Here is a 16,622-nt window from a genome sequence, read left to right as displayed (position 1 = left end):
GGTGGCAGGGCGATGGTGGCAGGGTGTGGGTACTGGTGGCAGGGTGAGTACTGGTGGCAGGGTGTGAGTACTGGTGGCAGGGTGTGGGTACTGGTGCCAGGGTGAGTACTGGTGGCAGGGTGTGAGTACTGGTGGCAGGGTGTGAGTACTGGTGACAGGGTGTGAGTACTGGTGGCAGGGTGTGGGTACTGGTGGCAGGGTGTGGGTACTGGTGGCAGGGTGTGAGTACTGGTGGCAGGGTGTGGGTAATGGTGGCAGGGTGTGGGTACTGGTGGCAGAGTGTGAGTACTAGTGGCAGGGTCTCGGTGGCAGGGTGTAGGTACTGGTGGCAGGGTGTGGGTACTGGTGGCAGGGTGTGAGTACTGGTGGCAGGGTGTGGGTACTGGTGGCAGGGTGTGAGTATACTGGTGGCAGGGTGTGGGTACTAGTGGCAGGGTGTCGGTGGCAGGGTGTGGGTACTAGTGGCAGGGTGTCGGTGGCAGGGTGTGGGTACTGGTGGCAGGGTGTGAGTACTGGTGGCAGGGTGTGAGTACTGGTGGCAGGGTGTGGGTACTGGTGGCAGGGTGTGGGTACTGGTGGCAGGGTGTGGGTACTGGTGGCAGGGTGTGGGTACTGGTGGCAGGGTGTGAGTACTGGTGGTAGGTTGTGGGTACTGGTGGCCGGGTGTGAGTACTGGTGGCAGGGTGTGGGTACTAGTGGCAGGGTGTCGGTGGCAGGGTGTGGGTACTGGTGGCAGGGTGTGGGTACTAGTGGTAGGGTGACGGTGGCAGGGTGTGGGTACTGGTGGCAGGGTGTGAGTACTGGTGGCAGGGTGATGGTGGCAGGGTGTGGGTACTGGTGGCAGGGTGTGGGTACTGGTGGCAGGTGTGGGTACTAGTGGTAAGGTGACGGCGGCAGGGTGTGGGTACTGGTGGCAGGGTGTGAGTACTGGTGGTAGGGTGACGGTGGCAGGGTGTGGATACTGGTGGCAGGGTGTGGGTACTGGTGACAGGGTGACTGTATTAGTGGTAGGGTGACTGTACTAGTGAAGATACAATGGTGACAGAGTGAGGGTGCTTGTAGTAATTGATTGTATAGACTTACTCATCCCATACCCATCCTGCTCACAATACTCAAAATTACCATCTAATGTTATTTATAGTAATGATGTTTGGTGTGGCAAGATTTAATTAACGTTGGAAGCGTATGTGGTGGCAGGGTACTGTGTACTGATGTTAAGATGTATGGTGGCAGGGTACTGTGTACTGATGTTAAGGTGTGGGTGTAAACTGGGGAAAAAATGGGTGTGTTGGCAAGGTTCACTAGTTATTGTTGGCATGGTTCACCAGTTATTGTTGACATGGTTCACCAGTTATTGTTGGCAGAGTTCGCAACTTACTGATGGCAGGGTTCACTAATTATTGTTGGCAGGGTTGGTAACTGTTGATATTTAAATAACAGTTAAAATGGGTTGAAAGCAATTAGTTACACCGGGGTCGTAACTATGGCTGCTCTATAATAACTTGACAAATGTGTTCCTGACAGTGCACAATACACTCCTGTCTTGTTTACAAGCGACACTCGGATCACATTACAACATTACAAACAATAAACAATACAAAACACAACAAAACATTTAAAAAAGCATATCCATTCGTTGTACGTATGTTTACGTGTGAACGAAAAAAAAATCTGTGGAAATTACAACCACGATATGAACTTTTCTCAAGCTGGAAGTGCAGTGTTAACACGAGGGTGGCCATGACGACACTGAAGTGCATTGTTAACACGAGGGTGGCCATGACGACACTGAAGTGCATTGTTAACACGAGGGTGGCCATGACGACACTGAAGTGCAATGTTAACACGAGGGTGGCCATGACGACACTGAAGTGCAATGTTAACACGAGGGTGGCCATGACGACACTGAAGTGCATTGTTAACACGAGGGTGGCCATGACGACACTGAAGTGCATTGTTAACACGAGGGTGGCCATGACGACACTGAAGTGCATTGTTAACACGAGGGTGGCCATGACGACACTGAAGTGCATTGTTAACACGAGGGTGGCCATGACACTGAAGTGCATCGTTAACACGAGGGTGGCCATGACACAAAGTGCATTGTTAACACGAGGGTGGCCATGACACGAAGTGCATTAACACGACGGTGGCCATGACAACTCTGGAAGTGCATTGTTAACACGACGGTGGCCATGACGACACTGGAAGTGCATTGTTAAAACGAGGGTGGTCATGACGACACTGGAAGTGCATTAACACGACAGTGGCCATGACTCTGGAAGTGCATTGTTAACACGACGGTGGCCATGATGACACTGGAAGTGCATTGTTAACATGACAGTGGCCATGAAGACTCTGGAAGTGCATTGTTAACACGAGGGTGCCCATGACACGAAGTGCATTGTTAACACGACGGTGGCCATGACTCTGGAAGTGCATTGTTAACACGACGGTAGCCATGACGACTCTGGAAGTGCAGTGTTAACACGACGGTGGCCATGACTCTGGAAGTGCATTGTTAACACGACGGTGGCCATGACGACACTGGAAGTGCATTGTTAACACGACGGTGGCACTGACGACACTGGAAGTGCATTGTTAACACGACGGTGGCCATGACAACTCTGGAAGTGCATTGTTAACACGACGGTGGCCATGACGACTCTGGAAGTGCATTAACACGACGGTGGCCATGACTCTGGAAGAGCATTGTTAACACGACGGTGGCCATGACGACCCTGGAAGTTAATTTAACACGACGGTGGCCATGACAACACTGGAAGTGCATTGTTAACACGACGGTGACCTTGACACTGAAAGTGCATTGTTAATACGACTGTGGCCATGACACGAAGTGCATTGTTAACACAACTGTGGCCATGATGACACTGGAAGTGCATTGTTAACACGACGGTGGCCATGACATGAAGTGCATTAACACGACTGTGGCCTTAATGACACTGGAAGTGCATTGTTAACGCGACTGTGTCCATGACGACATGAAGTGCATTGTTAACACGACTGTGACCATGACACTAAAAGTGCATTGTTAACACGAGTGTGGCTATGACACTGGAAGTGCATTGTTGACACGACTGTGGCCATGACACTGGAAGTGCATTGTTAACATGACTGTGTCCATGACGACATTCTGGAAGTGCACTGTTAACACGACTGTGGCCATGACACTGGAAGTGCATTGTTAACACGACTGTGGAGATGACACTGGAAGTTAACACGACTGTGACCATGACTTGAAGTGCACTGTTAACACGTCTAAGGTCATTACATTCTGGAAATGCACTGTTAACACTACTATGGCCATGATCAGCGCTGTATGACCCTTGTAGGTTTAGCGCTTCTTTTTTATTATAATATGGCCATGATAATGCTCTGGAAATGTTAACACGAGTGTGGCTATGACGGCTCTTGAAGTGCATTGTTAACACGTCTAAAGCTATTGCATTCTGGAAGTGCACTGTTAACACGACTAGGGCCATGACGATGTTCTGGAAGTGTCAACACGACTAGGGCCATGACGATGTTCTGGAAGTGTCAACACGACTGTAACCGTGACGATGTTCTGGAAGTGTCAACACGACTAGGGCCATGACGATGTTCTGGAAGTGTCAACACGACTGCAACCGTGACGATGGTCTGGAAGTGTCAACACGACTGTAACCATGACGATGTTCTGGAATTGTCAACACGACTGCAACCGGGACGATGTTCTGGAAGTGTCAACACGACTGTAACCGTGACGATGGTCTGGAAGTGTCAACACGACTGTAACCGTGACGATGGTCTGGAAGTGTCAACACGACTGTAACCATGACGATGTTCTGGAAGTGTCAACACGACTGTAACCGTGACGATGTTCTGGAAGTGTCAACACGACTGTAACCGTGACGATGGTCTGGAAGTGTCAACACGACTGTAACCGTGACGATGGTCTGGAAGTGTCAACACGACTGTAACCATGACGATGTTCTGGAATTGTCAACACGACTGCAACCGGGACGATGTTCTGGAAGTGTCAACACGACTGTAACCGTGACGATGGTCTGGAAGTGTCAACACGACTGTAACCATGACGATGTTCTGGAAGTGTCAACACAACTGTAACCGTGGCGATGGTCTGGAAGTGTCAACACGACTGTAACCATGACGATGATCTGGAAGTGTCAACACAACTGTAACCATGACGATGGTCTGGAAGTGTCAGCACGACTGTAACTGTGGTGATGTTCTGGAAGTGTCAACACGACTGTAACCGTGACGATGTTCTGGAAGTGTCAACACGACTGTAACCATGGCGATAGTCTGTAAATGTCAACACGACTGTAACCGTGGCGATGGTCTGGAAGTGTCAACACGACTGTAACCGTGACGATGGTATGGAAGTGTCAACACGACTGTAACCGTGACGATGGTCTGGAAGTGTTAACACGACTGTAACCGTGACGATGGTCTGGAAGTGTCAACACGACTGTAACCGTGGCGATGGTCTGGAAGTACATTAACATGACTGTGGTCATAACGACCTCTTTAGGTACTTTATTAACAACTATGGCCATAAAAACACAATGATATTATTAACACGACTTCTGCTTTGTAAAAGCCTCTAATATGCTAGCCTTTTCTTCCTTACCACCTTTACCTCGTCAGTCCACCAATCGTTTATCTTGCTTCTTACACCCACTCTCTTATATCCACAAACTTCTACTGCACTCTAACACTGTATTCTTAAATCTACTCCATACCTCTTTGACCTCATTGTCTAGGCTCTCACTAGCCCGACTTTGTCCCAACTGTCCCTAGTGTTTTATCCAAACTTCCTCCTTAATTTATAAACTTATACATCTCTTATATACTGATGACATTTTCTTTGTACCCCATCTACCTCTTATTTTCACTGTAGCTACAGCTAAATGAAGATCTGAAATATCTGTTACCCGTCTATAAAGAAGCTGATCCAGAAGTCTACCCATTTACTTTTTATCCACCAATACATAGTCCAACAAACTGCTTAGTACGCTCTATATCATGTGTTTTTATATTTTTTCTTAAAATGTATATTATATATTACCAAAACCTCTTTGTATACAAAGTTCAATCAGAGGCCCCATTATCATTTACCTCTGGCAACCCAGACTTACCTACTACACCCTATACAACAGTTTCTCCCGCTTTAGCATTTAGATCTCAAACAAAAATTACTCTTTCACTTGGTTTAAAACTCCCTAAACATTCACTTAACATCTCTTATAATCTCTCTCCTCTACACCTCTCTCTTTTACAAATGCACTTATTATAACTTATTTTTCGCATCCACATAATCCTTAAATTTTTACATTTTATATTCCCTCTTTTCCTTCCATAACTGACCTTTCAACATTCCCAATATTCTTCCTTAAGTCTTATTCTCTCAGATACACCTGACCTAATCTCACTGAAAATCTCCTATCCCTTTCAGCTTTGTTTAGCTTAGAGCAAGGATATCCAGTTTCTTTTCATTCATAACATTCACAACGAACTCTTTCTTACCATCTGTACTACATCCATGGACATTCATACACCCCAACTTTTTTTTTTTAAATTAGTAATTAATACAGGAGAAGAGGTTACTATCTCCTCGCTCCTAGTATTATAGTCACATCTTATGTCGTGGATGACTTACAAAGGAAGGCTCTTCTCCACTCCCCCATGGAGATAAAAGGAAATAAAACAACGATTAAGAAAATAGAAGAAAACTCAGAAAAGTGTATAGTATACACGTACATGTACATGCATGTATAGTGTTACCTAAATGTAGGTAGAAGTAGCAGTATGCACCTGTCGTCTTAAGTGTTTATGGACAGAGACAGAAAGAAAAAGACCAACACTCCTACCATTGTGTAAAACAGTTCGAGATTTCTGTTTCTTACTCATTTGGCAGGACAGTAGACTTCCCTGCATATATATATATATATATATATATATATATATATATATATATATATATATATATATATATATATATATATATATATAAACAAACACTGATCTCTGGCTGAAGGAGACTCGAACCTACGAACCTTAGGACAAGGTACGCAGTGCTTTACCAATCTACCCACACTGGACCAATATATATATATATATATATATATATATATATATATATATATATATATATATATATATATATATATATATATATATATATATATATATATATGTGTGTGTGTGTGTGTGTGTGTGTGTGCGCGCGTGCAATACAATCACAAACAGGCGATCTTAACAATGCAGAACAAGTCACATGGGGATGGAAATCTTTAGCTAAAAAATTCCATCCCCATTTGGCTTGTTCTGCATATATATATATATATATATATATATATATATATATATATATATATATATATATATATATATATATATATATATATATATAAAATATAATATAATATACACGAGTCTTCAGATCATGAACAACACCTAGCTCTGCTCGGTGCATGATCTTTGTAGGTTAAGGCGACGTGAACGTTGTTCTGTCTCTTGAGGCGGAGGAATGTGTCGCAGGATCTAATCCTGGCTGTCTGCAGTTTGACAATGCTATATATATTTATATAAAATTTCGAACCAAATAGGTAAAATTGGTCAATTAGCAAGAACTCATTTAATATTAAGTCCTTTCTAAAATTTTCTCTTATACGTTTAAGGAAATATAGGGAGGTACCACCTCTAGAACTGTCCTGGGGACCCTCATCCTCAGAGAGAAGAATAAACTTGCTTCAGGGAAAACTCAAGGTTCTCCCTGAAGCTGTTTGAAAATTTTCCCCTACCACCCCATATATATATTAATTTTTTTCATTTATGTTAATGTAAAAATTAATAATTTTGTACCAAAAGAACCTTAAAAACTTACCTAACCATATTGTAACAAGCGCAATTAAATTTTTCCTAATCCAACTAAATATATTTTAGATAAGTTTACAATAATTTAATAAACAAATACAATGAAATTTATTTTTTCGTTAAGTTCAGAATGATTTTTGCGAAATTATTGCACACACAGATTTTCGCTTGTCTTATTCGTTAAGAATGTTGCTATTTAAGCCAAAATCGCAAATTTTACCTATCTGGCATGACGTGTGTATATATATATATATATATATATATATATATATATATATATATATATATATATATATATATATATATCTTTCTATCTTTCAACGTACCAGCCGTATCCCACTGAGGTGGGGTGGCCCAAAAGAAAAAACTAAAGTTTCTCTTTTTAAATTTAGTAATATATACAGGAGAAGGGGTTACTAGCCCCTTGCTCCCGGCATTTTAGTTGCCTCTTACAACACGCATGGCTTACGGAGGAAGAATTCTGTTCCACTTCCCCATGGAGGATATATATATATATATATATATATATATATATATATATATATATATATATATATATATATATATATATATATATATACATATATATATATATATATTATATATATATATACATATATACATATATATATATATATATATATATATATATATATATATATATATATATATATATATATATATATATATATATATATATATATATGTCGTGCCGAATATGTAAAACTGGTCAATTAGCAAGAACTAAATTAAAATTAAGTCCTTTCTGAAATTTTCTCTTATACTTTTGAAGATATATTTTTTTCATTATTGTTAATGGAAAAATTTTTAATTTTGCACCAAAAGAATCTTAGAAAACTTACCTAACCTTATTATAACAAGAGCAATTTATTTTAGCCTAACCCAACAAAATATATTTTAAATACGTTTACAATAATTTAATACTAAACAAACACAATCAAATATATTTTTTTCGTTAGGTTCAGAATGATTTTGGCGAAATTATTGCATACACAAATTTTCACTTGTCCTATATGGCAAGATGAGCGTTGCTATTTAAGCCAAGATCGCAAGTTCTGCCTATTCGGCACGACATATATATATATATATATATATATATATATATATATATATATATTTCAACAAACCGGCAGTATCCCACCGAAGCAAGGTGACCAAAAAAAGAAAAACGAAAGTTTCTCTTTCTAAATTTAGCAATGTATATAGGAGAAGGGGTTACTGGCCCCTTGCTCCTGGCATTTTTGTCGCCTCTTACAACATACATGGGTTAAGGAGGAAGAATTCTGTTGCACTTCCCCATGGAGAGAAGAAGGAATGAATAAGAACAAGAACTAGCAAGAAAATGGAAGAAAACTCAGAGGTGTTTGTATATATATATGCTTGTGTAGCGTAAGTAGAAGTAGCGAGACGTACCTGAAACCTTGAATGTTTATGAGACAGAAAAAAGACACCAGCAATCCTAGAATCATGTAAAATATTTACGGTTTTCCTTTTCACACTCGCTTGGTAGGATGGTAGTACCTCCAAATTTTGTTGAAAATAAGAAAAAGTTTTGGAGTGAGATTGGGTAGGATTTGTCAAAAATAGGAGAGGAGAGTTATTAAATGGAGAGTTAGAGGTATTGGGAAGATGGAAGGAATATTTTGAGGAATTGTTAAATGTTGATGAAGATAGGGAAGCTGTGATTTCGTGTATAGGGCAAGGAGGAATAACATCTTGTAGGAGTGAGGAAGAGCCAGTTGTGAGTGTGGGGGAAGTTCGTGAGGCAGTAGGTAAAATGAAAGGGGGTAAGGCAGCCGGGATTGATGGGATAAAGATAGAAATGTTAAAAGCAGGTGGGGATATAGTTTTGGAGTGGTTGGTGCAATTATTTAATAAATGTATGGAAGAAGGTAAGGTACCTAGGGATTGGCAGAGAGCATGCATAGTTCCTTTGTATAAAGGCAAAGGGGATAAAAGAGAGTGCAAAAATTATAGGGGGATAAGTCTGTTGAGTGTACCTGGTAAAGTGTATGGTAGAGTTATAATTGAAAGAATTAAGAGTAAGACGGAGAATAGGATAGCAGATGAACAAGGAGGCTTTAGGAAAGGTAGGGGGTGTGTGGACCAGGTGTTTACAGTGAAACATATAAGTGAACAGTATTTAGATAAGGCTAAAGAGGTCTTTGTGGCATTTATGGATTTGGAAAAGGCGTATGACAGGGTGGATAGGGGGGCAATGTGGCAGATGTTGCAAGTGTATGGTGTAGGAGGTAGGTTACTGAAAGCAGTGAAGAGTTTTTACGAGGATAGTGAGGCTCAAGTTAGAGTATGTAGGAAAGAGGGAAATTTTTTCCCAGTAAAAGTAGGCCTTAGACAAGGATGTGTGATGTCACCGTGGTTGTTTAATATATTTATAGATGGGGTTGTAAGAGAAGTAAATGCGAGGGTCTTGGCAAGAGGCGTGGAGTTAAAAGATAAAGAATCACACACAAAGTGGGAGTTGTCACAGCTGCTCTTTGCTGATGACACTGTGCTCTTGGGAGATTCTGAAGAGAAGTTGCAGAGATTGGTGGATGAATTTGGTAGGGTGTGCAAAAGAAGAAAATTAAAGGTGAATACAGGAAAGAGTAAGGTTATGAGGATAACAAAAAGATTAGGTGATGAAAGATTGAATATCAGATTGGAGGGAGAGAGTATGGAGGAGGTGAACGTATTCAGATATTTGGGAGTGGACGTGTCAGCAGATGGGTCTATGAAAGATGAGGTGAATCATAGAATTGATGAGGGAAAAAGAGTGAGTGGTGCACTTAGGAGTCTGTGGAGACAAAGAACTTTGTCCTTGGAGGCAAAGAGGGGAATGTATGAGAGTATAGTTTTACCAACGCTCTTATATGGGTGTGAAGCGTGGGTGATGAATGTTGCAGCGAGGAGAAGGCTGGAGGCAGTGGAGATGTCATGTCTGAGGGCAATGTGTGGTGTGAATATAATGCAGAGAATTCGTAGTTTGGAAGTTAGGAGGAGGTGCGGGATTACCAAAACTGTTGTCCAGAGGGCTGAGGAAGGGTTGTTGAGGTGGTTCGGACATGTAGAGAGAATGGAGCGAAACAGAATGACTTCAAGAGTGTATCAGTCTGTAGTGGAAGGAAGGCGGGGTAGGGGTCGGCCTAGGAAGGGTTGGAGGGAGGGGGTAAAGGAGGTTTTGTGTGCGAGGGGCTTGGACTTCCAGCAGGCATGCGTGAGCGTGTTTGATAGGAGTGAATGGAGACAAATGGTTTTTAATACTTGACGTGCTGTTGGAGTGTGAGCAAAGTAACATTTATGAAGGGATTCAGGGAAACCGGCAGGCCGGACTTGAGTCCTGGAGATGGGAAGTACAGTGCCTGCACTCTGAAGGAGGGGTGTTAATGTTGCAGTTTAAAAACTGTAGTGTAAAGCACCCTTCTGGCAAGACAGTGATGGAGTGAATGATGGTGAAAGTTTTTCTTTTTCGGGCCACCCTGCCTTGGTGGGAATCGGCCGGTGTGATAATAAAAAAAAATAATAAATAAATATATATATATATATATATATATATATATATATATATATATATATATATATATATATATGTATGTATGTATGTATATTTGTGTGTGTATGTGTAACAGTACCTCTGGCGTGATATACAGGTGCGTAAGAGGGTGTTGGGAACAACGGGACGGAGTGTCGTGTGCCGTCGGAGACCCGGAAAGCGATTACAAGAACGTCTGACATTTAGGCTTCATGCCGTTGTTTGAAATATGAGTGTGTGTCATAGAATGTCCTCTCTCCTTTGTTAAACTTAGAATGCTTCCTTGTATGTGGCTTGCATTGAGAAGTGTGTGTGTATGTGTGTGTGTGTGTATGTGTGTGTGTGTGTATATATATATATATATATATATATATATATATATATATATATATATATATATATATATATATATATATATATATGTCGTGCCGAATATGTAAAACTGGTCAATTAGCAAGAACTCATTTAAAATTAAGTCCTTTCTAAATTTTTCTCTTATACGTTTAAAGATATATGTTTTTCATTAATGTTAATGCAAAAATTTTTAATTTTGCACCAAAAGGATCTTAGAAGACTTACCTAACCTTATTATAAGAAGAACAATTTATTTTAGCCTAACTCAACTAAATATATTTTAGATTTGTTTATAATAACTTAATACTAAACAAACACAGTGAAATATATTTTTTTCGTTAGGCTCAGAATGATTTTGGCAAAATTATTGCATACACAAATTTTCACTTGTCCTATATGGCAAGATGAGCGTTGCTATTTAAGCCAAGATCGCAAGTTCTGCCTATTCGGCACGACATATATATATGTCGTGCCGAATAGGCAGAACTTGCGATCTTGGCTTAATTAGCAACGCTCATCTTGCCATATAGGACAAGTGAAAATTTGTGTATGCAATAATTTCGCCAAAATCATTCTGAACCTAACGAAAAAAATATATTGCACTGTGTTTGTTTAGTATTAAATTATTGTAAACAAAACTAAAATATATTTAGTTGAGTTAGGCTAAAATAAATTGTTCTTGTTATAATAAGGTTAGGTAAGTTTTTTAAGATTCTTTTGGTGCAAAATTATAAATTTTTACATTAACATTAATGAAAAAAATATATCTTTAAACGTATAAGAGAAAATTTTAGAATGGACTTAATTTTAAATGAGTTCTTGCTAATTGACCACTTTTACATGTTCGGCACGACATATATATATATATATATATATATATATATATATATATATATATATATATATATATATATATATATATATATATATATATATATATATATATATATATATATATATATAATGTATGTATGGTATGTGTTATATATCGGCTCATCCTCGTAATTTTTTTTTTTTTTTATTCGCCGGTATTCTCCCGGCCCGGGTCTTTTCCAAGTAGTGGTGACCCGGCCTTGGCTTCCTATCTGGGGAGTGTCTCGAGACTTAAGTCTCCCATGGGAGGAGGTACAGTACCTCCTCATCTTTGGGACCAAGTGTCCCCAGGCCTAGCCACATTCCCCGCCCTCACGGGGCTCGTAGGGAGAAGCTAGGCCTCTGGTCTGCCATCTACCCCGCCTCAAAGGGGCTCGTGGGGATGGCAGTCTTATGAGCTGCAGATGGTAGCAAGCTCAGGCCTCTCTTGACCTTATCCTCGTAATAAAAGTCAATATCTGATTGTTAAGAGAGGATGGTGGCAGACTAACAATGATCACATGAATGTGTACTTTAGAATGCTCTTGATGGGTCGTTGTTTTCTGTTCCCACCTTAAATGCTTTTGATAAATTAGACACATGTGCAACTCTTGGGTATCTTTATTGAGGAAACGTTTCGCCACACAGTGGCTTCATCAGTCCATACAAAGGAGAATCTTGAAGAATAGGAGGAGAATGAGGTAATCAGTCCCTCAACCTTGAGTCGATGTGGTCAGTCCATCAATCTTGAATAGAATACGGCATACGTGCTGAGAAGGAGCTTATAAACCGTTGGCAGGAGAGGTGCAGCAGTCATAGGCCGTGTAACATATGTTCAATGTTGAAGTAGGTCGTGCCCAAGAATGTTAAATGTTTTTTTATTGCCTCATGACGGTGTGGAATGCTGTTATTGGTTATTTTTTTATTGATAGATGATAGTCTATCCTAACATAAAAACATCAGTCGAGAAGTTTGCTTGAAGGAGTGAATGTTAAAATGGTATAAAATACCGACAGGTTGTTAGGTAAGACACATATACAAAAGTTAGGTATGTTTATTTCGAAACGTTTCGTCTACACAGTAGGCTTCTTCAGTCAAGTACATTATTTATTATTATAATCAAGGGGGAAGCGCTAAACCCGGAGGATTATACAGCGCCTGGGGGGGGGGATGTGGAAGGCATTCAGGCTTAATTCGGGGAACTGGAGCACAGATCCAATTCCCTAAATCAAGAGCCCCTCACCAACATCAAGGAACCTTCCTTGAGGGGCAGTCAAGTACAGAAAAGTTGATAGAAGCAGAAGAGACGTGAAGATGATGTAATCAGTCCATCACCCTTGAAGTTTGAGGTGGTCAGTCCCTCAGTCTGGAGAAGAGTATTGTTCCATATTGTTTCAGACTACGGAACAATACTCTTCTCCAGGCTGAGGGACTGACCACCTCAAAACTTCAAGGGTGATGGACTGATTACATCGTCTTCACGTCTCTTCTGCTTCTATCAACTTTTCTGTACTTGACTGAAGAAGCCTACTGTGTAGGCGAAACGTTTCGAAATAAACATACCTAACTTGCTGAAGGAGTATGCGAGAAATCGGTCTTCAATTGAAGCAAGTTTTTCGCTTCACGTTACAGAGGTTAGTTTTCATTAAGTTAAATTCTCGTCTGCTAACAAAAATAACCGCTTATAACATGCCGTAGAGCAGATAAATGATGTAATACATAGAGGCGATAAAATTTTTGAAGCACTAACAGAAAACGGGAACCAACGGAACAGACGTTACAATGTACAGTTCAGTAATCACTAAGTCTGCTAATTTCACAAATGGTTATAAATGACCATAATTTTTAAAGGGGTGGACCGGTAAGCCAGCGGAAGGCCTCGGTCAGATGACCAAAAGCTCCAAAGGCAGGTCATCATCTGACTAAGACCCGCGTCAGGAAACATTTGTCCTGTTTCCTGACGAACCTTACCTAACCTAACCTAAGTCTGCTGTCACAGTCTCAGAGTTACACATCAGACTGTCTTAGTCACTGTGTAATATTGACTTGGACTAGGAGGGTATTGTACATACGCAAACAGACAACTCGAGTATGCAGATAAACCATAGTGGGAGGAAATGGAGATTTCGACCTTCCCGTTCCCGAAGAGATTGTCAGTGGCTGGTAGCTCAGGTAATTGTTTGGCAGTGGCTGGTAGCTCAGGTAATTGTTTGGCAGTGGCTGGTAGCTCAGGTAATTGTTTGGCAGTGGCTGGTAGCTCAGGTAATTGTTTGACAGTGGCTGGTAGCTCAGTAATTGTTTGTGGCTGGTAGCTCAGGTAATTGTTTGGAAGTGGCTGGTAGCTCAGGTAATTGTTTGTCAGTGGCTGGTAGCTCAGGTAATTGTTTGGCAGTGGCTGGTAGCTCAGGTAATTGTTTGGCAGTGGCTGGTAGCTCAGGTAATTGTTTGGCAGTGGCTGGTAGCTCAGGTAATTGTTTGGCAGTGGCTGGTAGCTCAGGTAATTGTTTGGCAGTGGCTGGTAGCTCAGGTAATTGTTTGTAACAGATAACAAATGATTTTTCAAGAGTTTAAGTCCAAATTTAATCTCTGTTTCTCTTAAAACTATCACTTGGCAGCTTATAAGAGAGAAGTGTTCTGTTTTTAACAATTGTTTCCTGACGGTTTTCACATATGATCCTGACCAAGTCTCAGTAGTTATTAGTGACCCCAAGGAAAACATCGCTAGAGACATGATTATTAAAGTAGACCAATAAGTCACCGGTTCCCTGTGAATAGTTTTCAGGAGTTCTTAAAGACTGCAAAATTGAATTAGTGAGCCACTAATGTGACTGTTCAATACATCACTACAAACGGGCATTTCTAATAAGTGGAAGGTAGCTAATGTGATTCCTATCTACTAAACTGTCAAATTATCACCCTTCAGCCTGACATCAGTAGTGGGGAAATTATCAGAATTCTTACCCCTCAAGGAAGGTTCCTTGATGCTGGTGAGGGGCTCTTGATCTAGGGAATTGGATCTGTGCTCCAGTTCCCCGAATTAAGCCTGAATACCTTCCACATCCCCCACTGGCTCTGTATAATCCTACGGGTTTAGCACTTCTCCCTTGATTATAATAATCCTAAATTGCCAGAAGTACTTGTAACCAAGCCTAAGCCTGGCCACTACAACATCAGTCTGTTCACATTGCAAGTTGCTCCATAAACATACTTATCTACGTTCATGTTATCATAGTGGGTTATAGATCTACTCAGGCTTCTAACTGCATTCCTATAACATTCAGTTTCATTATTTACTTCTCTCCTAATATTATTCCTAATACTAGACACAGATATACAGATATACCTTGTTATTTTAGCCCGCCTCGTGGGAAGCAAGTCAAAATCCGCGATACTCTAACCACTGAGCCATCAATCCTACAAACATCACGTACCCAGTAGCACTGGACATGTTTCATGATGCGAGTACATACGTGACTGTGGTATGCTCCGAACTAATTTCATTATACTCCCGTTTGATATATCAGCCCTCACGAGCAGAAAACAGTGTACTGCTCGGGAAGTTTGCTTCTACGCGGGCGTCAGTGAATCTCATAACATGGTTGGAAGAGTTTCTGTGCTGCACACATGCGTTGTTCAAGTTATTGTTTCTGCATGCATTGATATGTTCATTGAGACGTGTTTGAAAGGTACGTTGTGTTTCACCGACCTGTACCTTGTCACAGCCTCTGCAAATGATTGTGTAAACATCTGCATTGACTGGTTCGGGTCCGGTCAGGGTCAGGTCTGTGATGGATGCACTAGTTGCGATGGCGACTCTAGTGTTTTCAGCTCAGTGTAGGCTAGGTGTATGTTTGCACATTCCTTGTCAAGAAACTCTGGGCTGCAAGTTCGGTGTTCTCTTAGGAAAAATCCGATGATGATGCCTCAGTCTTAGTATTTTGGCTGGCGTAGAAGTGTGCGAGATCATTTATGTTTGTACGTTTCGGTAAACTTGGAATCTAAGGGTGTTATCTACTTTATAAATAAGGACATCGAGAAATGGTAACCTGTCATTGTACCCTTCAAGTGTGAATTGGATGGCCGGTTCAACTGTGTTGAGTTTTCTCTGTAACTCCTGTACATTAAAACGTTTGGGAGTTATTATGAGGACGTCGTCAACATAACTTAACCATGTGACGTTGGTGGGTATGATATTGGTGAAGCATTCAGCTTCTAGGAGTTCCATGTGTAAGTTGGCTAAGGCGGTGCTGATGGGAGAGCCCATTCCCATACCATAATAATAATAATATCTTTATTTCTACAAGTACATGTACATGGTATACAGTCCTAGCTGACATCAATGACATACTACTATATAGAAAGCCGTTTGTTATGCTGAGCATTTCGGGCAAATTAGGTCAGTTTTGTCCCAGGATGCGACCAACACCAATCGACAAACACCCAGGTGTCCATTTTACTGATGAGGAACATTGACAACCGGTGTAAAGAAACACGCCCAATGTTTCTCCCCTCGCCGGAAATCGAACCCGGACCCTCGCCGTGTGAAGCGAGAGCTTCACACGGCTTGTAGAGCCTGTTGTTGAAGAGAAACAGTTGAAGTTAATTCAGAGTTCAATGAGGAGGCAGTGGAAGATTTAGGTCCTGATTAACTTTACGTCAGAGAAGGTTAATGGCTTGCCTGGTGGGTAGCTTAGTGAAGAGGGAAGTGACGTCCAGACTACTTGGTTTCATGTTCCGGACAGAGATGTCACTGATGCTGTTAAGGAGGTCGCCTGAGTACTTTAGATGAGCGGGAATGTTAGTTTCCAGGAGGCAGGAAAGATGTATGACGTGAACTGCAACTAGTTTGTGTTGTGTACTACCTATGCCTGATGTGATTGGTCTGAGAGGTATATTGTGTTTATGGATCTTAGGTAGTCCATACATGTGTGCTGGTTTTGGGTTTCTAGGTATTAAGTGTAGA

At 40.9% G+C, this 16,622-nt stretch overlaps 1 protein-coding gene across 4 annotated transcripts in view; it reads left to right on the top strand.

The window, feature by feature from the left end:
• Nucleotides 1-16,622, top strand: part of LOC128685674 (rho family-interacting cell polarization regulator 2) — a 535,723-nt gene that overhangs the window by 1,024 nt on the left and 518,077 nt on the right. The gene's annotated exons all lie outside the window — the stretch shown is intronic.

The sequence above is a fragment of the Cherax quadricarinatus genome, chromosome 23, assembly GCF_038502225.1.
Source record: "Cherax quadricarinatus isolate ZL_2023a chromosome 23, ASM3850222v1, whole genome shotgun sequence".
In the NCBI taxonomy this organism is placed as follows: domain Eukaryota; kingdom Metazoa; phylum Arthropoda; class Malacostraca; order Decapoda; family Parastacidae; genus Cherax; species Cherax quadricarinatus.
The sequence above is the reverse complement of the archived record's forward strand: the minus strand, read 5'-3'. Positions and strand labels throughout refer to the sequence as shown.